Source organism: Aquarana catesbeiana, linkage group LG05 (assembly GCF_042186555.1).
Source record: "Aquarana catesbeiana isolate 2022-GZ linkage group LG05, ASM4218655v1, whole genome shotgun sequence".
In the NCBI taxonomy this organism is placed as follows: Eukaryota; Metazoa; Chordata; class Amphibia; order Anura; family Ranidae; genus Aquarana; species Aquarana catesbeiana.
In genome coordinates, this window is record NC_133328.1 from 153464030 (window position 1) to 153487960 (window position 23931).

Below are 23931 nucleotides of genomic sequence, written 5' to 3' on the forward strand. Positions count from 1 at the left end.
AAGAGACTGATCTCTGGATATTGTGCCTAAAACAAGTCAATTGAACTTTTCCCCATTCCTGACTTACCATGCCTTGTTCTGTACTGTGTCTTGGTGAAGGTGGCCATCTTGGTAGAAGCAGATGTTTGGCTTCTCAATGTCAGTGCCTCCACCAAAGAGAACAGTGGGCAGCACAGTAGTGCTATCACCAAACCTAACTTCAATTCCCCTTAGACTAGCAATCAGAGGCAGCAGTGCCTTAACTTTGACACTGTAGTTTTACAGCTATTTGGCTGTAGGGTCAGGGGCGCCTAGGAGCTCTCACATGCGAGGAAGTCCATTCTGAATTCCAGACAAAAGGTAAATATTACAGGTTACTTCTTACTCACAATTATTGTTTCTATATGCTCCCTATAGCAGTGGTCATCAACCCTGTCCTCAGGGCCCACTAACAGGCCAGGTTTGCAAGATAACTGAAATACATCACAGGTGATATAATTTGCTGCTCAGTGATTGCAGTATTCTAGTCTGCATCTGGCCAAGGTAATACATAAAACCTGGCCTGTTAGTGGGCCCTGAGGACAGGGTTGATGACCACTGTCCTATAGGATAGCAAATCATAAATGTTTGAGTTCAGGCCCACTTTAGGTGGATTATTTTACAATGTACAAAAGTACAGTGTAAAATAGTGTACTTCTATAAGCTATGTATAAAGTGAATATTATTGGGTAGTGATTATGGGACATGTATCATTCCTTCCTTTTATTTTCTACATTATTTATTTTATTATTATTATTAATAATAATAATTTATATTAGTCAAAACTGGTAATTCTACCAATTTGTTATGTCCCTGTTTGAGTACAATTTTTGTACATCTTAAAACCCAGCTTTATTTTTTCAGCTTGCATAAAGTGGGGTAAGGTTGCAGCTTGAGATTCAAAATTCTGTCTGTGTTTTCTTTGAAAAGATTTTAAATGCTGTCTGTGTATCTACAGCAGTGAATTCTCCACCTGTTCAGTGTGGACAGAAAGTAAGTAAAAATGTCCCTTTGGGGACACAGACAGCAATAAATCCTTAATGATGCTGTAATTCTACCTCACCCCACTAAAAAATGGGATTTTATTGTTGCTTATGTTCTGGTTGGAAAGACTAGTTCTGTCCAACACCCATCAAATAGACAGTAAGTGGGGACAAATTCCCTCATATCTTCTTCTGTGTGACACCATTTAAATGCTTTGAAAGTTATGGGATGTCTCCTGAATTGGGACACAGAAAACAAAAAAGTTAACAGAGGTTCTAAGTCTAACCTTTTCTATCCAGCGCTAAACAACGTTTTGACTTGAGTTGGGTTTTGAGATAAATGTGTGGCCTCTGTGGTAGAGTACTGAGGTAAATAAGAATACATGTACCATCATCCAGAAATCAATAATTAGCAAGATTGGGAGCCTGATCCCCAGTCAGGCAACCAAAAAGTAGTGGTGGCGTGTTGGACTATTGCGGTACAGTACAAATAACAATATAGAGAATATACCAATAATATAAAATGTATAGTCGATTTTATTGATGCAAAAGACAAATCATTGGTAATACACTACAGCAAAGTAAAAATGAATAAAAATGAAAAACAATGGGGTCATTATTATACAATAAGACAATTAATCTCAGATATCATATTCCTTGACTAGTTTCGCGGACATAACTGCTTCATCAGGAGGGGATCTGAAGATGGTAAATTCTGACTAAACAGTCTAAACCTAACAATTGGGAAAAAATACAATGAGATTTATTTTTTTTTTTTTAATAAAGTTTATTGAGTTTTACAGGTTTACAAAGTATATGTAACATACATCTCAGTCTGTGTGTATACAAACTCATAGCGTATAAGCAGTGTTCAAAGTAGTACATTCACAGCCGGGCAATATGTAAATCACTGTAAAGTGAAAAGATAACGTTCTAAGAAATAACAGTCAACAATTATAATTCCCGTACTGAAAGCAGTAAACTTGTGAAGAAATATTGCTGCTGGGTGTGCGGGTTTGCGTAGAGTCCACGGTCACGTCCGGATATGGCAAGTGAAGAAACCCCGAGTCCATTCACCCCCAAAAGGGGATCATTTCTGTGAATGGGTCGGAAGCTTAAGTTGTGAGATCAGTGGCACCACAGACTAATAAGCAATGTGGATTCAGAAGCGGTGCCACTGAGTGGCCTGGCTCTCTACAGCTGTGTGTTGAGCAGTATAGATTGGCTGGGGTAGTCGTACCCCTGTGTCACAGGGATGTTAGATGAGAGAGTATGCACAGGTGGATAATTGTCCATGTTGTCTGTGAGATGTGTGGGGGTAGGGTCTCGGTTGAGACGGGGAGAGGGGTGTGGGAAGGACCAGGGGGTAAGGCGGCCAGGCCAGGTCAGGGAGTTAAGGTTGTTCTGCAGGATGTGTTCAGGTCATGGTGTGTGAGAGAGTGGTAGGTTGGGAGGTTGTCGAGGATGATTGGCGGAAGTGTAGCCAGCTCGCCCAGATAGTGTTAAATTTGGTAGGGTTGTCGTTGGCTTGACAGATAAGATTCTCCATTTCTGCTATTTTGTCGACCCTCCGAATCCAGTCTTGAACCGACGGGGGTGTCGTGTTCCTCCAGAAAGCGGGGACGCATAAATTGGCTGCATTGACTAAGTGTATGGTAAGTGATTTTTTGTAAGTGCCTGAGGCGACAGGAGTGTGATGGAGTAGGTATCTTTCAGGGGTGAATGCCGGTGCAAAAGTGGTTATTTGGGTAATTAGTTGGTGTATTGCCTGCCAGAATGGTTGGATGAGGCTGCAGTTCCACCAAATGTGCAATAAGGTGCCTTTGGCAGAACCGCACCTCCAACAGGTTGGGGTGATGGATGGGTGAAAATGGTGCACTCTGTCGGGCGTTCTGTACCATTTAGAGAATACTTTGTATCGGTTTTCTTGCGTTAAGACATTTATAGATCCCTTATGCATAAGGGTAAAGATAGAGTCCCATTCCTGCGGGAATAGATCCAGAGAGAGATCTGCTTCCCATTGTTGAACCAGTTTGTCATTTTTGACTACGTGCTGTGAAAACAGGAGAGAGTAGGTGGTGGAAATGAGGTGACCCTGGGGTTCGGTGTCTAGGCAAGATAGTTCCAGTGGGGTTAGGTCTCTGCTGTAAGGGGAATCCCTGCTATGTGTCTGAAAAAAATGTCTCAATTGTAGGTACTTAAAAAAAGGTAATTGAAAGCCCGAAAGTATCGATCCAAGTTCCGTGTGAGTGAGTAGTGAGCCATTGCGAAAGCAGCTATGAGCTCTGACTGGGGTGGTGACCGAGTCATGGGCAGGATCTGTATGTATTAGACCCAGGGGGAATTCTGGGTTGTTAGTCAGTGGGGCCATGGGACCCGGTGTTGGAAGCATGTTGAGTGTATTGCAAGCCCTTTTGAAAATCGCTAGGGTGGCGCCAATGAGGGGGTGAGAGGAGAAGGCTTCTGGTATGAGTCTACTAACGACCCAGGGCGAGTTTACAATCGGAAGGCTCGCAAATGAGTCTTCTAATTCCACCCAGTCCTTGGCCGCCCGGTGTTTGTGCCAGTCCACCAATCTGGTCAAGTGGCAGGCCCAATGATATTTGCGTAAATCCGGAAGTCCCAGGCCTCCTAATTGTTTGGGAAGGACTAACCTGTCCCAGCTAAGTCTTGGTTGTTTCGATGCCCATATGAAGGACCTGCAAATGCGTTTATAGGATAAGAAGAGTGCGGGGGGCAGCTTTATTGGTATGGCTTGAAGGAGGTACAGGATTCTGGGCAGGACGTTCATCTTTAGTATGGCGATCCTGCCCAGCCAAGAGAAGGATCCTAGATGCCACTTCTGAAGATCCTCTTGGATGGACAGCATCAAGGGTGTAAAGTTACTGGTATATAGGTTTTTTAGGTCTGGGGTAATTTTGATTCCGAGGTAAGAGATAGCTGAGGTTTCCCAGCTGAAGGGGAAGTTAAGTTTGCAAAGGTTTACCGTGTCAGGGGGTAGAGTAATGTTGAGGGCTTTGGATTTGTTGAAATTGATTCTCAGGTTAGAGAGAGTTTTGAAGAATTCGAAATCAGCTAGAAGATTGGGGATGGTTGTGATGGGGTCGGTCAGGAATAGTAGTATATCGTCCGCGTATGCGGCTAATTTGTAGGATTTATGGTGCATGTCGACACCTCTGATAGTGGGGTTATCTCTCAATTTGCGGAGCATGGGTTCAAGGGTTAGTATGAATATGAGTGGTGACAATGGGCACCCTTGACGGGTTCCATTGGACACAGAGAAGGCGTCCGACAGCGCGCCGTTAATTCGTATTCTGGCAGTTGGGGAGGCATAGAGGGCCATGATCATTGTGAGCATGCGCGGGGGCAACCCTATCGCCAGAAGGGTGGCCTCCATGTAGTCCCAAGCCACCCTGTCGAACGCCTTCTCTGCATCCAACGAAAGAAAAAACCCTTTGGTGGATGTTCTTGTGAGCCAGTGGTGTATGTTCAATGCTTTAGTAGTGTTGTCCCTGGCCTCCCGGCCGGGGACAAAGCCAACCTGTTCTAGTGAAATTAGAGATGGTATGAAGGGTAAGAGTCGGTTAGCTAATGCTTTCGCGTATAGCTTGAGATCTACGTTAAGCAGAGAGATGGGGCGGTAGTTGGTCACTTGCGTGGGGTCTTTGTCTTTTTTGGGGATGAGCGTAATGTGGGCTGCGAGCATTTCAGTGTGCGCGTGTGTCGAGGGGGAGAGAGCTTTGAGGGCTTTCGTTAGGTGTGTAAGGAGGGTGGAAGGGAAGGCCTTATAATAACAGGTCGAGAAGCCGTCAGGGCCAGGGCTTTTGCCTGTCTTCATTTGTCGTAGAGCTAAGAGGAGTTCATCTGTTGAAATTGGGGTGTCTAGCGATTGAGCGTCCTCAGTGGATAGTGGTTGTGGTCCATATTGTTGAAGGAAATTTAGGAGGGCGGTTTTCCGATTAAGTGCATTGTCAGCGTGTTGTGGCCGGGACAAGTTGTACAATTTGGTGAAGTATTGAACAAATTGTGTCGAGATATCTTCATTTTTAGAGAACGATTCCCCATTTGAGTCAGAAATTTTATGAATAGTATGGGAGGCCTTTTTAGAGTGAAGTGCTCTTGCTAATAGTTTGCTGGATTTGTTCCCAAATTCATAATATAGTTTATGTGTCAGCACGAATTTGCGTTTCAACGATTTGTTAAGGACATCTAAAAGTTCCTCTCTTGCTTTTATTAAATCAGTTAGTAAGGCAGAAGCGACGGAGGCTTTGTGTGCCTGTTCGAGCGTGTGTACGCGCGCGGTTAGCTCTGTTATGCGTGCGCGGTTGAGTTTGTTGCGGTTAGCGGCAATAGAGAGGAATTCACCCCTAATGACACATTTATGCGCGTTCCAGGTGGTCAGCGGCGTAACGTCAGGAGTGTCGTTATGGGCAAAAAAGTCGGTCAGGCATTTGGATAATCTATTTATGTTGAGTTCATCCGTTAGTAGGGAACTGTCAAGACGCCAAATGCGCGTTTTCGTGTTCTTGGTCGGTAGCAGTAAGGTCATGGAGATAGGGTTGTGGTCTGACAGGATGGACGGTTCAATGGTCGCTTTCGTGAGGTTGGTCAAGTCGTTTTGAGATAGGAAGAAGTGGTCCAGTCTGGAATACTTGTCGTGTGACGGTGAGTAGCACGAGTAATCCCTTTCCTTGGGGTGTAGTGTACGCCATGTGTCATGGAGGAGTAAATTACTGAGTTGTAATTTAATTGCCCTTAAGGCCCTATGGGTAAGGAAGGATGACCCGTTGGAGGTGTCCAGAGATGGGTTCAGTGGGACATTGAAATCCCCACCGACAATAAGTGTACCGACTTGAAAACTAGTCAACAATTGCAAGGTTGTTTTGAAAAAGGAAACCTGGCCCGAGTTTGGCGCGTAAATGTTAGCGATAGTGTAGGGTAGCTGGTGGAGAGTGCCTTTTATAAAAAGGTATCTTCCGTTTGGGTCTTTTAGTGTGTCTGTGATCAAGAATGGACATTGATTGGAGATGAGTGTTGTGACCCCTTTAGATTTCGCCTCTACGTTGGAGGCGTTAATTATCGTGGGGAAGTAGCGGCTGTGAAATTTAGGAATGGAATCTGTGCGAAAGTGTGTTTCCTGAATTAACACTACGTGCGCTTTGGATTGTTTGAGGGATGCTAGTAGTTGGGACCTTTTTTCAGGGGTATTAAGCCCTCTTATGTTAATTGAGTATAGTTTGAGGGAGTTTGATAGCTGTGGCGTGGCTCCCTGCGTGGAGGTGTAGTTTGTCATGGCCGCCGTCGTGGGGAGGGGGGGAGGGGGATGGGATCGGTAAGTAGTATGGGACGTCTGGTGGCGAATGTCTGATGAGAAAAGCTAATTTGCGTGGTCGACACGGGTCAGGCGGGGGGGTACCGAAGAGGTGTGGAACGGAGTGTCCACGTGCCTCTAAAATTATAGATCGGTGGAATGTCGGTCCTGCGTGAGGAGACGTATCCCGTGGGGGATACGTAGGCCCAGTGCAGGCCCGAGTGGGGGTTGACCGTAGCCAGGCGATTGAGAAAGTAAGGGTAATGTGTAATGAAGGTGAGGACGAAGCCCTCCGCCACAGGAAATTGTGCAGCCAATTGCTGAGGTGTGTTAGATAGACGGGTCAAACAAAAAAAGATAGGTACATATTATGGGGAAGCATGTTAGGAACGGTGGTTAACCTTAGCACATAAAGGGTTTAAGATTATGCAGCTTATCTAAACATATCAACAATGCAACTGTAAAACAAAGAGAAACCTGTGGGCAAGGCAACCTCCAGTGCAAGGTGGGGCAGATATTGGGGTTGGGGCAGAGCCGAAGAGAGGCGGCGGACATCAAATCGAGCAGCGCCTCAGTCCACTCCTTTAAGGGAGTGAGGTAGTGTTGAAGGCCGATGAGGCCTAGGTTGGCGACTGGAAGTTACCCCTCCCAAGGGCTTGCACAACTGGTTCATAACTAAATGCCTCTGAAAGGGGCATAAATTGAGTAAAAGGAGGCGTCCGAAATCTTAGAAGGTGGATATTGGCAATATTGAGAGCACCACCATCAGTAGTCTCTCTCAGTCACAGAAAAAAAAAAAAAAAAATATGAGAGAACGGTGAAGTCGTTGCACCGTATATACTAGACCTTAAGGTGGATATACCATTTAGTTCATACTCCAGTATGCGAAGGTGATGGGTATAGCGTCTTGGTGAGATCTACAGATAGTCGATGTGTAGGTGGAGCGCAGGAGTATCGTTGTGGTGCGCCACCTTGTCAATGGGTAGGAGATCGCTGTGGTACTGAGGTCTCCATGCAGGTCATTGCTGAGGTTGCCAAGTGAGCAGCAGCCAGGGATGAAGTGCTGTTTCCAAGCGGTGTTGGTGGCTTGTCAGGTTGGCGAGCATGCTTACAGCGGAGTATCTTGCGTGAGCACGTTGGAGTATGGGCGTGGTGCGTCTTCGCAAGGAAGTGTGGGTATCGTAGTCGTGGGCCCGGGTGTCCGGCTGAGGTCTCGCGATAGTTAGCAATGACATCCGCCCACCAAACCAAGAACAGATGTTGTGGGCGGTCGCTGAGCTAGATCCGAGGGCGGACGTGCAGTAGCATCTCTTTGGCGCTGAGTTGAAGGGGAGATGGCCCACCATCCGGTGTATTCGGCTGGCTTGCCCCGTTATCGATCCAGTGCAACCTTCTGCGATGGTTTCGCCGCAAAAAAAAAAAGAAATAAAAAGTAAAAAGTAACACGAACAATGAAAGCCTCAAGTGTTGTAGATGTCCTTTACTGACATTAAGGCAGATAAGGCCGCTTCAGACATGCCGGTTACGGCTCCTGCGCGTTCCCCGAGGTCTAGGGGAGGCGTCTGGGCTGTTGGTACGGTGGTATGAGCGGTGAGCAGTGATGCTCCTGTGAGTGGAGGGTGAACGTCTCCGGTTGAGCTGAGGCGCTTGCGTCTCCATAGGGTCTTCTCTGGGCGTCCCTGTGCGGGGGCGAAAGGCCGCGTACCAGTTCGGTACCGGTATCAAGGGGATGCCAAGGGTGGCACAGAAGTGAGGGAGGTCTTCTGGGACTTTGAGGATCGCTGTGCGGCCGTGTGTGGAGGCAGAGAGGCAGAAGGGAAACTTCCACTTATACAGTATTTGTCTGTCCCTCAGGGTTTCTAGCAGGGGTCTTAGGTCTCGTCTGTGTTGCAGAGTAATACCAGAGAGATCCTGGTAGATTTGCACCGGGGACCCATCATGCAGTATCTGGGATCTGCCTCGCGCCATTTTGAGGATTTCCTCCTTAAGCCTGAAGTCCACTATGTAGCAGATAATGTCCCTTGGTGGGTCTGTGTCCCTGCCTTTGGGGCGCAATGCACGATGGATACGGTCCATGACAATAGGGGTGTGTGCGGGCCGGTCAAGCAGGGAGTTAAAGATGGACACTATAGCCGTGGAGATCTGATCTCCCTCAAATGTCTCCGGCAGGCCTCTAATACGTAGATTGTGCCTTCTGCCTCTGTTGTCGAGGTCTTCGACGTGTCTTTGCATGTCACGTAGCTGTCGGGTGTGTGAGTCTATGTCTTCCGTGACCGACTGGAGGATTACTTCATGATGGTCAGACACGTTCTCTACCACCTGGACCCTATCGTTCAGGGACTTGAGGTCTAGTCTGAGTTCCGAAATGGCGGCTGCTAGTGCGTTTTTAATATCATCCGCCATGGAGCGGAGATCCAGGATGGTTAAGGGCGGGTGCGGCCTCAGTTCTATCCCATCTTCCCCATTTGCCGGGGGCAGTAATTGAGGTGGCGGAGTAGGCATGTGATGAGGTTGGGAGGATGGTTGTGAGGAGGGCCCCTGTGAGTGGCGGGAGGGCGCCATGTTGCTTCTACCCGCCCGGAACATCTCCGGGATGTTCTGCCCCTGTGTCCCGGCCAGGTCTCTTGGGGATCGCGAGCGGGATGCCGAAGAGGTTCGGGAAGCTGTCCCCATAGTCGGTGGGGGGTATAAAGCGAGATTACCTCAAAATATCAGTGGCTTTCTCCTGTGGCGGACGGAGCTGTAGAATTAGGCGACTATCTCCATGCCAGGTCAGGCCACGCCCCCTACAATGAGATTTAACAGAAAAAAATATATACATAATAGAACTGTATTGCAGCATCAAAATTCAAACAAAGTAATAAGGATTGCAGGGGGAAAGGGACAAGTCTGCTTACCCATGTCCCAACAGACCCCAAGCGCAGGGCTCCTCCACCCAGGGTGATCTCCCACGGCGACCCGGGGGAGCTGCAAGGATGACGGGGATAGTAAAAATAAAAATATTATCCAGTAGTTGGGTATATTAAGTTGCCAAAAAGAGCCAGTGACACATTGGATAGGGAGGAGTTGGTGAATGGGTGAAAGTGTAAAAAGTGATGGGATGGATTACATGATGCAAAAATTAAGTGAAATAATACGTGAGAAGAGTGAGGAATAAACCAAGGAAAATTGTAGGAAGGTGTAATGGTGTTGAAGTAAGTAAGAGAAAGTGAATGGAAACAGAAGAGGGATGAAGACCAAACGGGGAGGTAGAGATGGAATGTGAGAGGGAATTAGACCAGGAGGGGATAGAGGAAGGGAGGGGGGGAGAGGGAAAAAGGAGGGGAAAGGGAGGGGGGAGGGGGGGAAGAAAAAAGGGGGAAAGGAAGGCGGGAGAGACCAAGGGAGGATAAAGGAGAGGGGGGAGAGAAGAGAGGCACCCTACAAGGAGCCGTTACCGTGTCAGGCCAGAGGAGAGGTAGTATAGATTGCAGGTTGCGGGCAGAAGCAGAATACAGCATGTTCGCCCATGCCTGGAGTATCTAGAGGGGAAAAGGCATGGTTAGGGTACAACGCTGGTGCCCAGGGGTACAGGACTAGAGTAGGAAAGTAAGGTGAGTAAGGCGACCCGGTGAGATCCCTGGCGGGGGGGTCGGTCTCTGACACGGAGCCGCCCCCTCCTCTTGCACCTGCCCTGGTAGGGACCTCGTCCCCTTCTGCCTAAGGGCAGGTGCGCATGCGCGTGCGCGCGATCACCTCGCGCGCGTGCTGTGTGTGACCTCTGACCTTGCGACGTCATGCGCTGGCGCCCTGCCGGCATGTGGTCAGCGTCGCTTGGTTGGGAGCTACAAATAACAGGCTTTGCCTGTTGGTTGACGGTCGGTTCTTGGTCCCGGCGATCATGTACCATGGCCAGCTTACTGTAAGTTAGAGGGGATTACTCACCTTACTTTCCTACTCTAGTCCCGTACCCCTGGGCACCAGCATTGGTACCCTAACCATGCCTTTTCCCCTCTAGATACTCCAGTCATGGGCAAACATTCCGACCGCAACCTGCAATCTATACTACCTCTCCTCTGGCCTGACACGGTACCGGCTCCTTGTAGGGTGCCTCTCCTGGCACCTCCATACATCCATATTAGCACCAGGTATTATTGCCCTTAATCAGTTCATATCCCCATATTTCAATCCTCTGCTCTTCTCTCCCCCCTCTCCTTTATCCTCCCTTGGTCTCTCCCGCCTTCCTTTCCCCCTTGTTTCTTTCCTCCCCCCCCCTCCCTTTCCCCTCCTTTTTCCCTCTCCCCCCCTCCCTTCCTCTATCCCCTCCTGGTTTAATTCCCTCTCACATTCCATCTCTCCCTCCCCGTTTGGTCTTCATCCCTCTTCTGTTTCCATTCACTTACTCTTACTTACTTCAACACCATTACACCTTCCTACAATTTTCCTTGGTTTATTCCTCACTCTTCTCACGTATTATTTCACTTAATTTTTGCATCATGTAATCCATCCCATCACTCTTTACACTTTCACCCATTCACCAACTCCTCCCTATCCAATGTGTCACTGGCTCTTTTTGGCAACTTAATATACCCAACTACTGGATAATATTTTTATTTTTACTATCCCCGTCATCCTTGCACCTCCCCCGGGTCGCCGTGGGAGATCACCCTGGGTGGAGGAGCCCTGCGCTTGGGGTCTGTTGGGACATGGGTAAGCAGACTTGTCCCTTTCCCCCTGCAATCCTTATTACTTTGTTTGAATTTTGATGCTGCAATACAGTTCTATTTTGTATATATTTTTTTCTGTTAAATCTCATTGTATTTTTTCCTAATTGTTAGGTTTAGACTGTTTAGTCAGAATTTACCATCTTCAGATCCCCTCCTGACGAAGCAGTTATGTCCCCGAAACTAGTCGAGGAATATGATATCTGAGATTAATTGTCTTATTGTATAATAATGACCCCATTGTTTTTCATTTTTATTCATTTTTACTTTGCTGTAGTGTATTACCAATGATTTGTCTTTTGCATCAATAAAATCGACTATACATTTTATATTATTGGTATATTCTCTATATTGTTATTTGTACTGTACCGCAATAGTCCAACACGCCCCCACTACTTTTTGGTCGCCTGACTGGGGATCAGGCTCCCAATCTTGCTAATTATTGAGTTGGGTTTTAATTTATACTTTTCTTTATTATATATAAGACAGAGAGTAAGGCATTTTATGTTAGCATGTTTTACATAAATCTGATTTGCAATTTTTCATTATATGAGGTATGATGACTTGCATTGTGATTACTTGCAATGTAATGTGTGGTTAGCAGTACCAGCAGAACATTGGACAGAATTGGTATGTGCTTGCATCAGTTATCTATATTAGTAAGTTAGGTATGGAATATAAAACACAGTTTAGCATTTTTCCTGTGATGTCACATACCTGATGGTCGCTGCAGCACCCCATTTACACACACAGCCATTTTCAGAAATGTGTGCATTGGTAATAGTATGTTGGAATCCTGGGAGTAAGATCTGAATACACCTAAGGACATCCCTACTGACCATTTATCTTATGTGCTGGTGACATTCTTTCACTCAGATCTTAGTCCAAACTCATCTGAGTGATCCCGACAGAAAGCTGTCATCTATAGTGTACCAAAATAAGCTGCTGAGGCAATCTCACCTTCAGTTGCACGTTTACAAGAGGTGTGTACATGCGTGGCAGCAGGACAGGGAATGCCTCTGCTGCTTATGATTGTCTAAGTACAATGACAGCTTTCTGGTGGGATCACTCAGGTGGATTTGAGCTAGGATCCAAACTTGCCTAAGCTCATCCTTAATGGTCAGCAATGATGATCATATGCAGATATTGTTAGCTGTGTGAATGGCCAAACATGTCTCTAAAATGTATATTTCTGATAACAGACAAATGCTGAGTATAAAAACTTAGCGGTTAACAACAGGTGATGAATGAAAAAACTGTTGCTTATAGAGTACACAGCTCTATATGAGACATACCTTGTAGTCATATGTATAGCCAAGTGCCCACTGGCTGTATGATCCCCATCTGTAGCTGGTTTTTCATCCCTCTCTTGCTGCAGCTGGCAAGAGCAGCTCTGTGTGAAATCCCTTGGCTCGCTCCTGCCCTCCCTTCCTCGCTGCAAAGGACCTGAACCAATCAGAGCCAGGGAAAGGACAGACACTGAGGATTCAGGGAAATTTAGTCTTAAAGGGACACTGCACAACACAAGTCAATGGAGGCTAATGGGGCTGCAGATTTTAATTCCAAGGATTCCCTGCAGAGAAGGAGAAACAGAACTTTTTTCAGGCAAATCTGCAGAGATCAAGGCAGAACAGCATGTGAGCCAAGTGCAGACCTGCTGCTATGGTATGTGCACTGCATCAAAGAGGACAGAGCTTGTACAGAGATTGGGTGCTTTCACTATGTCCATGGGAGCCTGAGGATGGTGCTGCAGAGAGATCGTTTGTTGAGCAACTGGGACCCAACCACACAGGGAACAGAGGGCTATGACCTGTGTACTGTGTGCCCACAGGCAAGTCACTGAGGCCCAGAGCTGAAGGACTGAGCCTTGTGAGGACTGAAACATATGGGATAATTGATCTCCAACCATACTGGACCTGATTCATTGCCTACCTGGAGTGGTAAGCGGAATAACTGAGCTTAACCCCCTTGTTCCCTCAGTTAATGCCAACTGAGACCGCACCTTCCTTAACAGACCATCAGCCATCCCTAGTGTACAGTCTTAAAGGGACAGCTATATATGCACCACTTACAGAAGGGCCCAGTGAAAGCCGGCCAACACTGACAGTAAGGTGACAGATACTTTGCGGAGTGGTGGGATAATGCTAGGGACTCAGTGTGCATGTCACATGCCCTGACTAGGGATGAGCTTCGAGTTCGAGTCGAACTCATGTTTGAGTCGAACATCGGCTGTTCGCCGAACAGCGAACAATTTTTTGGGTGTTCGCGGCAAATTCGGATGCCGCGGAACACCCTTTAAAAGTCTATGGGAGAAATCAAAAGTGCTAATTTTAAAGGCTTATATGCATGGTATTGTCATAAAAAGTGTTTGGGGACCTGGGTCCTGCCACAGGGAAAATGGATCAATGCAAAAAAAAGTTTTAAAAACGGCCGTTTTTTGGGAGCAGTGTTTTTAATAATGCTTAAAGTGAAACAATAAAAGTATAATATCCCTTTAAATTTCGTACCTGGGGGGTGTCTATAGTATGTCTGTAAGGGGTCGCATGTTTCCCGTGTTTAGAACAGTCTGACAGCAAAATGACATATCAAAGAAAAAAAAGTCATTTAAAACTACTCGTGGCTATTAATGAATTGCCGGTCCGACAATACACATAAAAGTTCATTGATAAAAACAGCATGGGAATTCCCCACAGGGGAACCCCGAACCTTAACCTTAAATTCCACACCAGGCCCTTCAGGTCTGGTATGGATATTATGGGGAACCCCGGCCAAAATTTAAAAAAAAAATGGCGTGGGGTCCCCCTCAAAATCTATACCAGACCCTTCAGGTCTGGTATGGATTTTAAGGGGAACCCCGTGCCAAAATTTACAAAAAAAAAACATGTGGGGTCCCCCCAAAAATCCATACCAGACCCTTATCCAAGCATGCAACCTGGCAGGCCACAGGAAAAGAGGGGGGGGCGAGAGACTCCTGAACCATACCAGGCCACATGCCCTCAACATTGGGAGGGTGCTTTGGGGTAGCCCCCCAAAACTCCTTGTCCCCATGTTGATGGGGACAAGGGCCTCATCCCCACAACCCTTGCCCAGTGGTTGTGGGGGTCTGCGGGCGGGGGGCTTAGCAGAATCTGGAAGCCCCCTTTAACAAGGGGACCCCCAGATCCTGGCCCTCCCCCGTGTGAAATGGTAAGGGGGTACAAAAGTACCACTACCATTTCACAAAAAAAGTCAAAAATGTTAAAAATGACAAGAGACAGTTTTTGACAATTCCTTTATTTAAATGCTTCTTCTTTCTTCTATCTTCTATCTTCTTTCTTCTAACTTCTATCTTCTATCTTCCTTCGATTTCTACCTCCATCTTCTTCTTCTTCTGGTTTTTCTGGTTCTTCCTCCGGTGTTCTTGTCCGCATCTTCCTCCGCGTCGTCTTCTTATCTTCTTCTCCTCGGGCCGCTCCGCATCCATGATGGCATGGAGGGAGGCTCCCGCTCTGTGACACTTCTCTTTTCATCTTTTTCTCTTCATCTTTTTCTCTTCATCTTCTTCTCTTCATCTTCTTGTCTTCATCTTCTTTTCGGGCCGCTCCGCATCCATGATGGCATGGAGGGAGGCTCCCGCTGTGTGACACCTCTCCTCTTCTGACAGTTCTTAAATAATGGCACACAGGGACTTGATGGGGACTTCCCTGTGGCATTTCCCGTGACGTCAGGGGGGGCGGGGTCACCGGGTGGACCCCCACAACCACCGGGCAAGGGTTGTGGGGATGAGGCCCTTGTCCCCATCAACATGGGGACAAGGTGATTTGGAGGGCTTCCCCAAAGCACCCTCCCAATGTTGAGGGCATGTGGCCTGGTACTGTTCAGGAGGGGGCCACTCTCTCACCCCCCCTTTCCTGTGGCCTGCCAGGTTGTGTGCTCAGATAAGGGTCTGGTATGGATTTTTGGGGGGACCCCATGCCGTTTTTTTTAATTTTGGCGCGGGGGTTCCCCTTAAAATCCATACCAGACCTGAAGGGCCTGGTATGGAATTTAGGGGGACCCCCACATCATTTTTTTTTCTAATTTTGGTTCGGGGTTCCCCTGTGGGGAATTCCCATGCTGTTTTTATCAATGAACTTTTATGTGTATTGTCGGACCGGCAATTCATTAATAGCCGCGAGTAGTTTTAAATGACTTTTTTTCCTTTGAAATGTCATTTTGCTGTCAGACTGTTCTAAACACAGGAAACATGCACCCCTTCACAGGCATACTATAGACACCCCCCAGGTATGAAATTTAAAGGGATATTACACTTTTATTGTTTCACTTTATGCATTATTAAAATCACTGCTCCCGAAAAAACTGACATTTTTAAAACTTTTTTTTGCATTGATCCATGTCCCTGGGGCAGGACCCAGGTCCCCAAACACTTTTTATGACAATAACTTGCATATAAGCCTTTAAAATTAGCACTTTTGATTATTCATGTTCATGTCCCATAGACTTTATCGGTGTTCAAACAAGTTCTGGCGCGAACCGAACGGGGGGGTGTTCGGCTCATCCCTAGCCCTGACATGTTTCACTTGTGGGGTGTCTTCCTTGGAGGGCATGGCAAGATTGGTTATATATATTTACATTATTACATAGAGTATCAAAGGATTCCAAAACAGCAGAAACTGCCTGCCTTGAGGTGATGATTTGCCTGAAAAATTCAGGCAGATTTGTTTGATGTAGAATAAGCCACTTCTACATCAGAATATTAGACATGGAAAAAATAGAACTATTATGGTGAAGTTAATACTTTTTTCTGTATTTAAATGTTCCATTATCCGACACCAAATTGTCCCTTTTAAATGTGATAATTAGATGTTTTAACATTATAACTAATTTATTCAGAAGAAGTCTGAATTTGTTACATTGATTATGTTTTCCGTGGGTGGTTGAATTTGAATATTGCTGCACTTTTCTAGTGGCGGGTGGCCTGTAATGTTTCACTTAAGTGAGCAACACTTTCTGCCTCCTCTTACATTTTTCCCAAAGTAAGTAAATGGCTGTGTCAAGCATCTTCCTGCTGTTCAATAGATGACTGCTAACTCCATGGGTTTGATTAATGGAGAAGGTAATGATATGCAAATCTTCAACAATATCACGGTATGCCTACATGAATTTTAATTAGTTTTAAAACTTGTAGTATCTCTGTAAATACTGAAATAAAGCAGCAAGGATATATAAAATATATGGCTGTAGATGAAATTAAGTGTTGCTCAAAAAACATGCTGCCATTAAAGGCTTACTGTGAATCATTTAAAGTTATCAGCCCCTATGGATCTGTCCTTCATCTAGTGGTTATATATAATGCACATTTTAAATTTCTAAGCACACAGGCTTTATATTTCTTAAATATAGCAATTAATAACCACTGGGTATTTAATAAGGGGGGTTATTGGGGGGTGTGGCATGGCACGCAACATGAGCAGATGAGCTCCACACTGCTACACCGGATCTATATCTATCCTGTCTAATCCTGCCTGAACATCTCTATATTACACCTGCTAACTGGCCGCAGTTACTGCACCAGCACCTGTGGTTCCTTACGATACTTTATTCTAGTGGAAGAGACACAAGAGATGACAGACACCTTCCAAGATGATGAAGGCCACAAGTTCACTGCAAGATGGCGGCTGCTCACCTGTGGACCAAGTCTCTCCATCTTCAACCCTAAACATTCTTGAGGAGTTGTGCGATGATGCCTTTACTACCCCACTTAGCCATAAGGAAGGGAAAACTGAGTACCCACTACATCTCTATCTGGGGCCAACCATCCCAGTAGACAGGCTAGAAAGGGAGAGGGAAATTACTCTTAAAAAGGCACTGTGCATGATTAAGGCCAATCACACCTCTTTTGTAAGAAGGGTGGATGGGATTAGACTAGATTTTAATATATTGTGCCAGGACCTCCAAAAAATACAAGAACAACAACTATGGAACAGAAGTGGAGGACCTGGTGCAACCAGTGTCTGGCAAGTGTCAGGAGTTAGAATCCTGAATTAGAGATCTGATAAAGACTAAGGCATAATAATATTGGTGTGGTAGGTATGGCAGAAAAGCTTGAGGTCCCCAACCCAAACCCTAAACATAACATAACATACCATAGATAGGACACAGCTAACCTCAAATAGTGCTCCTCACCCTATGATATTGTTGCTGCTGAATTATATGGACACATTTTACAGGACAAAAAGTGTTTGTTTTAAAATGGTACTGGGTGGCTACTTTGGTATACAATTGCCTTTTCAATGTCTTGGAGTGGTCTCTAACAGCAGAAAACTCTATAATATTTTATATTACTATGTTCCTAATGCACCAATATTGTTAGTGAATATTTATATCTCCCCCACCACTAAGGCTGATATACTTTATGAAGTGAGAATCAAATTTATACAGCTCCCCTGCTGCCCAATTTTATTCCTGGGGGATTTTAATTCAGTAATGCACCACCACCTTGATGAGTTAAGACCTCTGTGGTTGAGTCCCACCTTTCTTTCTCAGTGGTGCACTGTGCACAGCCTATGGTTATCAAAATGTATGCTGGTGGAGGAACCCAGGAAAATGTTCCTGACAATTCAGAACATCCTGGACCTTTTTTTGAAAATGACCTTGTGATGGCTTCTTCTGGTGTAATGCAGTGGGCGTTAGATGTTCATTATGTACCACAATCACTCTCAAAGCATTTGATAGTACAACTATCTCTTTTAGTGGGGCCATAAACCTACAATTATATTATGGAGGTTAAGCTCCAGTGGCTCACAAAAGAGGCGGTGCATTCTGTTGTTCAAACAGACTGCATATTGGTGGGCAAATTAGTCCCATGTCAGATAACTCTCAAGCTTAGAGGAGAGGGTTGAGCAGTCCAGTGCACATTATATATATATATATATATATATATATATATATATATATATATATATATATATATATATACCCCATCTAATTACATATATGCTGTCTTGGTTGAGGCACGCCAACTCCTCAGTCTTAATAATGCAGACAGTGACCAAGATGCTTCTCTATGAATCTACTTTATTCCACAAATTTGATCGCCTTTCGGAGAAAGAATGGCTTTTTTTGTGCTGTGTTGATACACCAACTTCAATTGTCTCTATACAGAATTTGGGGGGTACAAGAGTTTTGAATCCACAAGGGCTTAATGATAGTTGTGCCCAGTTATATGCCAATTTATACAGTATGGTGGTTATGCCTTCCCAACAAGAGCTGGAGACCCTTCAAACCTTCAGAGAACTCTACTCGATACAGGACATTAGAGATGCTTTTGTGGCATTTTAACTAAAAAATATTTCTAGTAACATTGATATTTTGGCTTCCATACTGTTGTGAGTGTGGTATGGAATCTTAATCTGGATCTCAGTGTTTTATTTTTTCAGTGCCTCCAACCCTATGGTAAATTAGTGCATACCACAATCCTTTCCTGAGTTTGTTAATTTATGGGGTTTTCTTAACAAGGTATAAATATCTCCCAACAAAATAAATAAGTAAATAATTTGACTTTATTAATTAACGAGTATAGTCATACAATTTCATACAGAACTAGATTTTTGGTTGATTGACATTTCACACATACATTATCAAAACATCAACACGGCAATGAAACAATATATCTAAATATTACAATTTACTCAAGGAAGCCCAAATTGGTCTGTTGGAAGAATATGTGTGGTAATCGTGCTTTATATTCAAGAACACAATATCCCTTGTCGCTTAGGGAAACAGTCCTCTGAATTTCTCAGGCTGGAAGGGATCCAAAGTATGTCTCACAGAGTCAACAGAAAAATATTGTCAATTTGAAATCAATATTAAACCAACAGAGCTGCTAAAATTAAATGGAGCAATAAAACTCTCCCTGGACCACAGAATTTTAAATTGATGTCTGAATTCCCTTAAACACTGTTATAATAATGCACAGCCTAGACAGTCAATAAATGGCAATACATAATCTATAAAATATAATCCCTACAATTTTGAGAGAGAGGATGAAATAGAATCTGTATGATCTGTATCTTATCAACCAGCTTAAAAGGGGAAGATGTCCACCAATATCTAAGCACACCGAGTGGTTCCAGTCACAGGGTCCAGCAAGATGGGGAGTGGTCAAATATCAGCAGACTTCTTGATCATCTAGGGGTGCATCTGGTGTATGGGTCTGTGATCCCTTCCTTATGGCCCTCACAACCTTTATACCATTTTGGGACAATAAACTCATAAAATTATCATAACCTCAGCCCAGAAGGTTTAGCTCACTCTCCATTGGTTGGGGAATTCTAATGATTTACTGGGTACAATATCATCTTCTGCCACCGGGTGTTTCTGAGGACAGAAAATGTGTTCTAAACTTATTTGTTAAAAGAAAAATATTTTTTCTTTTATAAAGGGTATTTATATATATATATATATATATATATATATATATATATATATATATATATATATATATATATATATATATATATATATATATATATATATATATATATATATATTGGGGCTGTGAATATATGTATATTTTGTTTATGAACCCCCAGCAATTGGTACAAAACATAATCACCTAGTAAGAATTTGATTAATTATTATACACACAATGGATATTTATATGGACACATGCATGACCCCTGCCAATTCTATGAACACTTATATGTAATTTTATGTAGATGCGATTACGGTTTCTATGTCTTTACAACCACGCTGTTCTCTAAAACACAGCTCTTCCTTCATTCTATATCAAAATATCAGATTCTTACTTTTAACATCACATGTATTTATAATATAACATGTATACAGGTCATCAGTGTTTTCTTAAAATGTTTCATATATAGCATTTGCATCACTTATGATCATATATATATATCATATATATATATCATATCACATATGTACATGTTTTAAATGTTCACACCATCTCTCCTTTCAGACAATTTAGTCACATGCGGCTCAGAGATCCAAGTCTGTGTGTGTCATTTGGTGCAATATTAACTTTGCCTCTCATCCATTGTCTGGGGGAAAGCCTGAGTCAACATCAGGGTTTGACTAGGAAGGCAATAACATCCTCTCAAACAATAGGGCGTATTTACCCAAGCCTTCCTTGAATTAAAAGTTTTGTAACTTCGGTCTGACCATCCATTTTGACTATTTGTCAACTGATTTCGTATCAGATTGCTGTTTACTTGACTTCATCATGAGTTCTGTTTCTTGACTGTTAGCTTTAAAAGAGGTCGTATAACTTAGCCACCTAATTTTGTTGGGAGGGAAAGTGCTCTTTTGGGAGTGCTGACTCACTTTAAAAGTCAAAATTAAAATATGATATTTTGAGGTGTATCCGTCATGACAATGCTTCTCTCCACTTTTCAGGAAGCATAGTATATTCAATGACTAGGGTCCTCATAATAGTAATTCCCAAGCCTAGGAATGATATCACTAAGTGTAGATCCTACAGGCCCATGTCACTATTAAATAGTGGTCCAAGAATATTAGATAAACTGCTGGCTACTCATCTATCCTCAGTGATAACTTCTCTAATTGAACCAGATAACAATGGTTTCATGTCCAAACAATGCACACATGACAATATACATATATATATATATATATATATATATATATATATATATATATATATATATATATATTCCAGATCATTTTTTAAGCAAACTAAACCAGTGTTATCAATTAATTTTGTCAAAGTATTTGATACAGTATGCTGTCACTTTCCTTGTGATACCATAGAAAGAATGGCATGAGAGAAAAATTAGCCATATGGGTCAAAATACTCTATGCTGTATCAAAGGCTCGGGTCAAAATAAATCAGGATATATTAGGTTTTTTTCTTTCTCTACTGGGGAACCCAACAGGGTTGCCCCCTTTCCTCTCTATTATTTTCACTATCAAGGGAGCCTCTTGTTAATTGTATTAGACAATTTTGGCAAGATTAGGGATAGTAAAGTGTTTGCAAACTTTTTTTTTAATAACTAACATTTATACTTACCTGCTGTCACGGGCAAGGCCAGAGCGGAGGCTGTTGGAGAGGACTGTATGCAAGCCTGTTGCCCACCGATTATGGGCCCCAGCATTTGGGGGAATGGTGCTCTCTGTGAGCTGTATGCCTGGGGACCCTGGGGTTGGTGTTACTTTGGATTCAGCTCCATGTCCCCCCAAAACACACAGACTCTGGAACCCGTTATATGCCATATTAGAATGATAAGACTGAATTATACTGTTGGGACACATCCTGTGAGGAGATGCTAATGTCATCATCTCCATTCACCTGTCTGATGTCAGCTATAATGGGTTTAATGTAAATAAGTTTAGTCTAGGTTCTAAAGGTATTCAACTCATTGTTGTTTGTTCTAATTAACCCTGTGTTGATGTTTATGGTAATGTGTGTTAGTTGAATGAGTTGATCACATTGTCCTCTATACAATGTAGGAGACGGGATGACTCCTATTGGAGCTCATGTTAATTAGGTTAATTAGGTTATGTTTGTATTGTTAATTGTAATTAGCTCCAGCTATTGTGTTTATAATCCTGTGTGAAGCTCAGTGACCACAAGTCTGGGCAAAAGGTCATGTCTCAGCCACCTGGGCTGTATAAAGGATGAGATAATTAGCTCATGTTAATTAGGTTACGTTTGTATTGTTAGAGTAATCTTCGCCTGTGTATATAAGACTGTATTCTGGTTCTGAATAAAGTGAGTTCATGGTAGCAGTGAAGCAAGTGTCGCCTTGTCTTGATGCTCAGAGAGCTTGGAATATCTGTTATCTGTATACAGACTGGAGGAAGTGGTATATGACGGAAGCACTCAAGCGGAGTGTGGGACGTTCCGTGACATTGGTGGCAAGCAGCGGGAAAGCTTCCTACAGTCTGGGGCATCCAAACTTCCATCTGGATCCAAGGTCCAGATAGCAGGAGAGGAGAGGTACAGATACCAGCCGCCATGGATGAGGAATTCAGAAGGAGGTTGCGAGAGATGCAGATACAGCACAGAGGACCAGTATCGGAGCAGGTCCTGCTGGGATGGTGTGATTCTATTCGCTGCAAACTCTGGAAGGAAGCGCTAGCCCGTGAGCAGCGACACCAGGGAAAAGTTCTCCCCTCCATCGAGGAAAGGTACTGGTCGCAGTACGGACTGCGGGTGCGGTTTTTGGGAGAAAAACCACACAAGAAGCAGACAGCTGAATTAAGCAGGCTGGTCTGGGCAGAGATAAAGCTGGATGAGAGCTACAGAGCCCTCCGGTGGCATGTATCCCAAGCATGTCCCTGGATAGCGGATGACAGCCCAACGGAAGGCTTAAGCTACGGCGGCTTGGGACTGTTGTTTGTGAAGCTGACAGGGGACCCTAACTTTGGGAGTGATTTGGAGCGGCGGGTGGACGAAATCATGGATTTCAGAGAAGGGCTACTGAACATTTTGGAAGTGCACTGGGCACAGGAAGATTTGGAGTTTCTGGCCGTTCAGGAATGGGAGCTAGAGATCGCCTACAGACGGCTGCTAGACATTGCTCAGTGCCAGGGCTGGGCTCCCTTTGCCTGGGACTATCAGGAAATACCAGCTGAAGATCTGGTAACTGAACAGAGGGTCCAAGACCTCTGTCCCACACTTTTACCAATTCCAGAGACTGGGGATTTAATAGACGTTTCTGTAGAGGAGGAACCACCTGGCAAATCCCCAGCAGAAGTGCTGGCAACCGGACAGAGGGTCCAAGACCTCTGCCCCACACCTGCAGCAATTGTGGAGGCTCAGGCTGAGAAGATGGCAATCACTTCCCAGCAGCAGATACAGGGGGAGAAGGGAGAGGAGGTGTGGGTTGTCCCTCCCCAACAGTTGGCCAGGGCGGAGGAAGTGGGCTTTCCTCCCCAGCAAAGATCCGTGTACCTGGGAGACAGTACCATCGACATGTCGTCCCAGCAGCCAGATGAGGGAATGGAAAAGGAAGCAGCCGGCTCACCTCCCCAATGGCAGCTACACAGTTTGGGAGTGGAGGAAGCCAGCCTCCTGCCCCAACAGTTAGCCGGAGCAGAGGATGCGGAGTCCCCAGCAGAAGTGCTGGCAACAGGGCAGAGTGCTACCAACCTCTGCCCAGCACCGGCAACAACTACAGAGTTCCAGGGAGGTGGGGCAGTCGGCCTCCCTCTCCAACAGTTAGCCGGAACAGATGGTGTGGGGTTTCCAGCAGAAGGGCTGGCAACAGGGCCAAGGACTGCTGGACTCTGCCCTCAACTAACAGAGGATGGATTTCCTGTGAAGGTGGATGGGACTTCAGTCTCCACCTGTATACTCCAGGGATGCTGGGCAGTGGGCCTAGATCCCCAACAGCATGACAGAGTGAGCCCAGACACCCTGTCCTCTCTCCAGCGGCAGAAAGGATTCCAGGGAGAAAGGCCAGTCCAGGCCTCTCCCCAGCGGCAGATATGTTCTCTGAGAGAGGCAGAGGTTGGCTGGGTGAGTAATACTCTGTTTGGAACAATTTGTTTGGGGTACTGTGTGGGTACCGGCATTAGAGGACTGGAACTATGGACTAACTTCGGAGTCAACCCGTCTGGGGTCTCCTCCTGTGTTAGTCTCCTGCCGAAAGGGGAGAAATGTCACGGGCAAGGCCAGAGCGGAGGCTGTTGGAGAGGACTGTATGCAAGCCTGTTGCCCACCGATTATGGGCCCCAGCATTTGGGGGAATGGTGCTCTCTGTGAGCTGTATGCCTGGGGACCCTGGGGTTGGTGTTACTTTGGATTCAGCTCCATGTCCCCCCAAAACACACAGACTCTGGAACCCGTTATATGCCATATTAGAATGATAAGACTGAATTATACTGTTGGGACACATCCTGTGAGGAGATGCTAATGTCATCATCTCCATTCACCTGTCTGATGTCAGCT

The 23931-nt window shown here is 44.9% G+C and overlaps 1 protein-coding gene across 1 annotated transcript in view; it reads left to right on the forward strand.

Annotated features, from left to right (window-relative positions):
- RBMS3 (RNA binding motif single stranded interacting protein 3) overlaps positions 1 to 23931 on the forward strand; it is a 1276696-nt gene that overhangs the window by 1186990 nt on the left and 65775 nt on the right. The window lies entirely within an intron of this gene.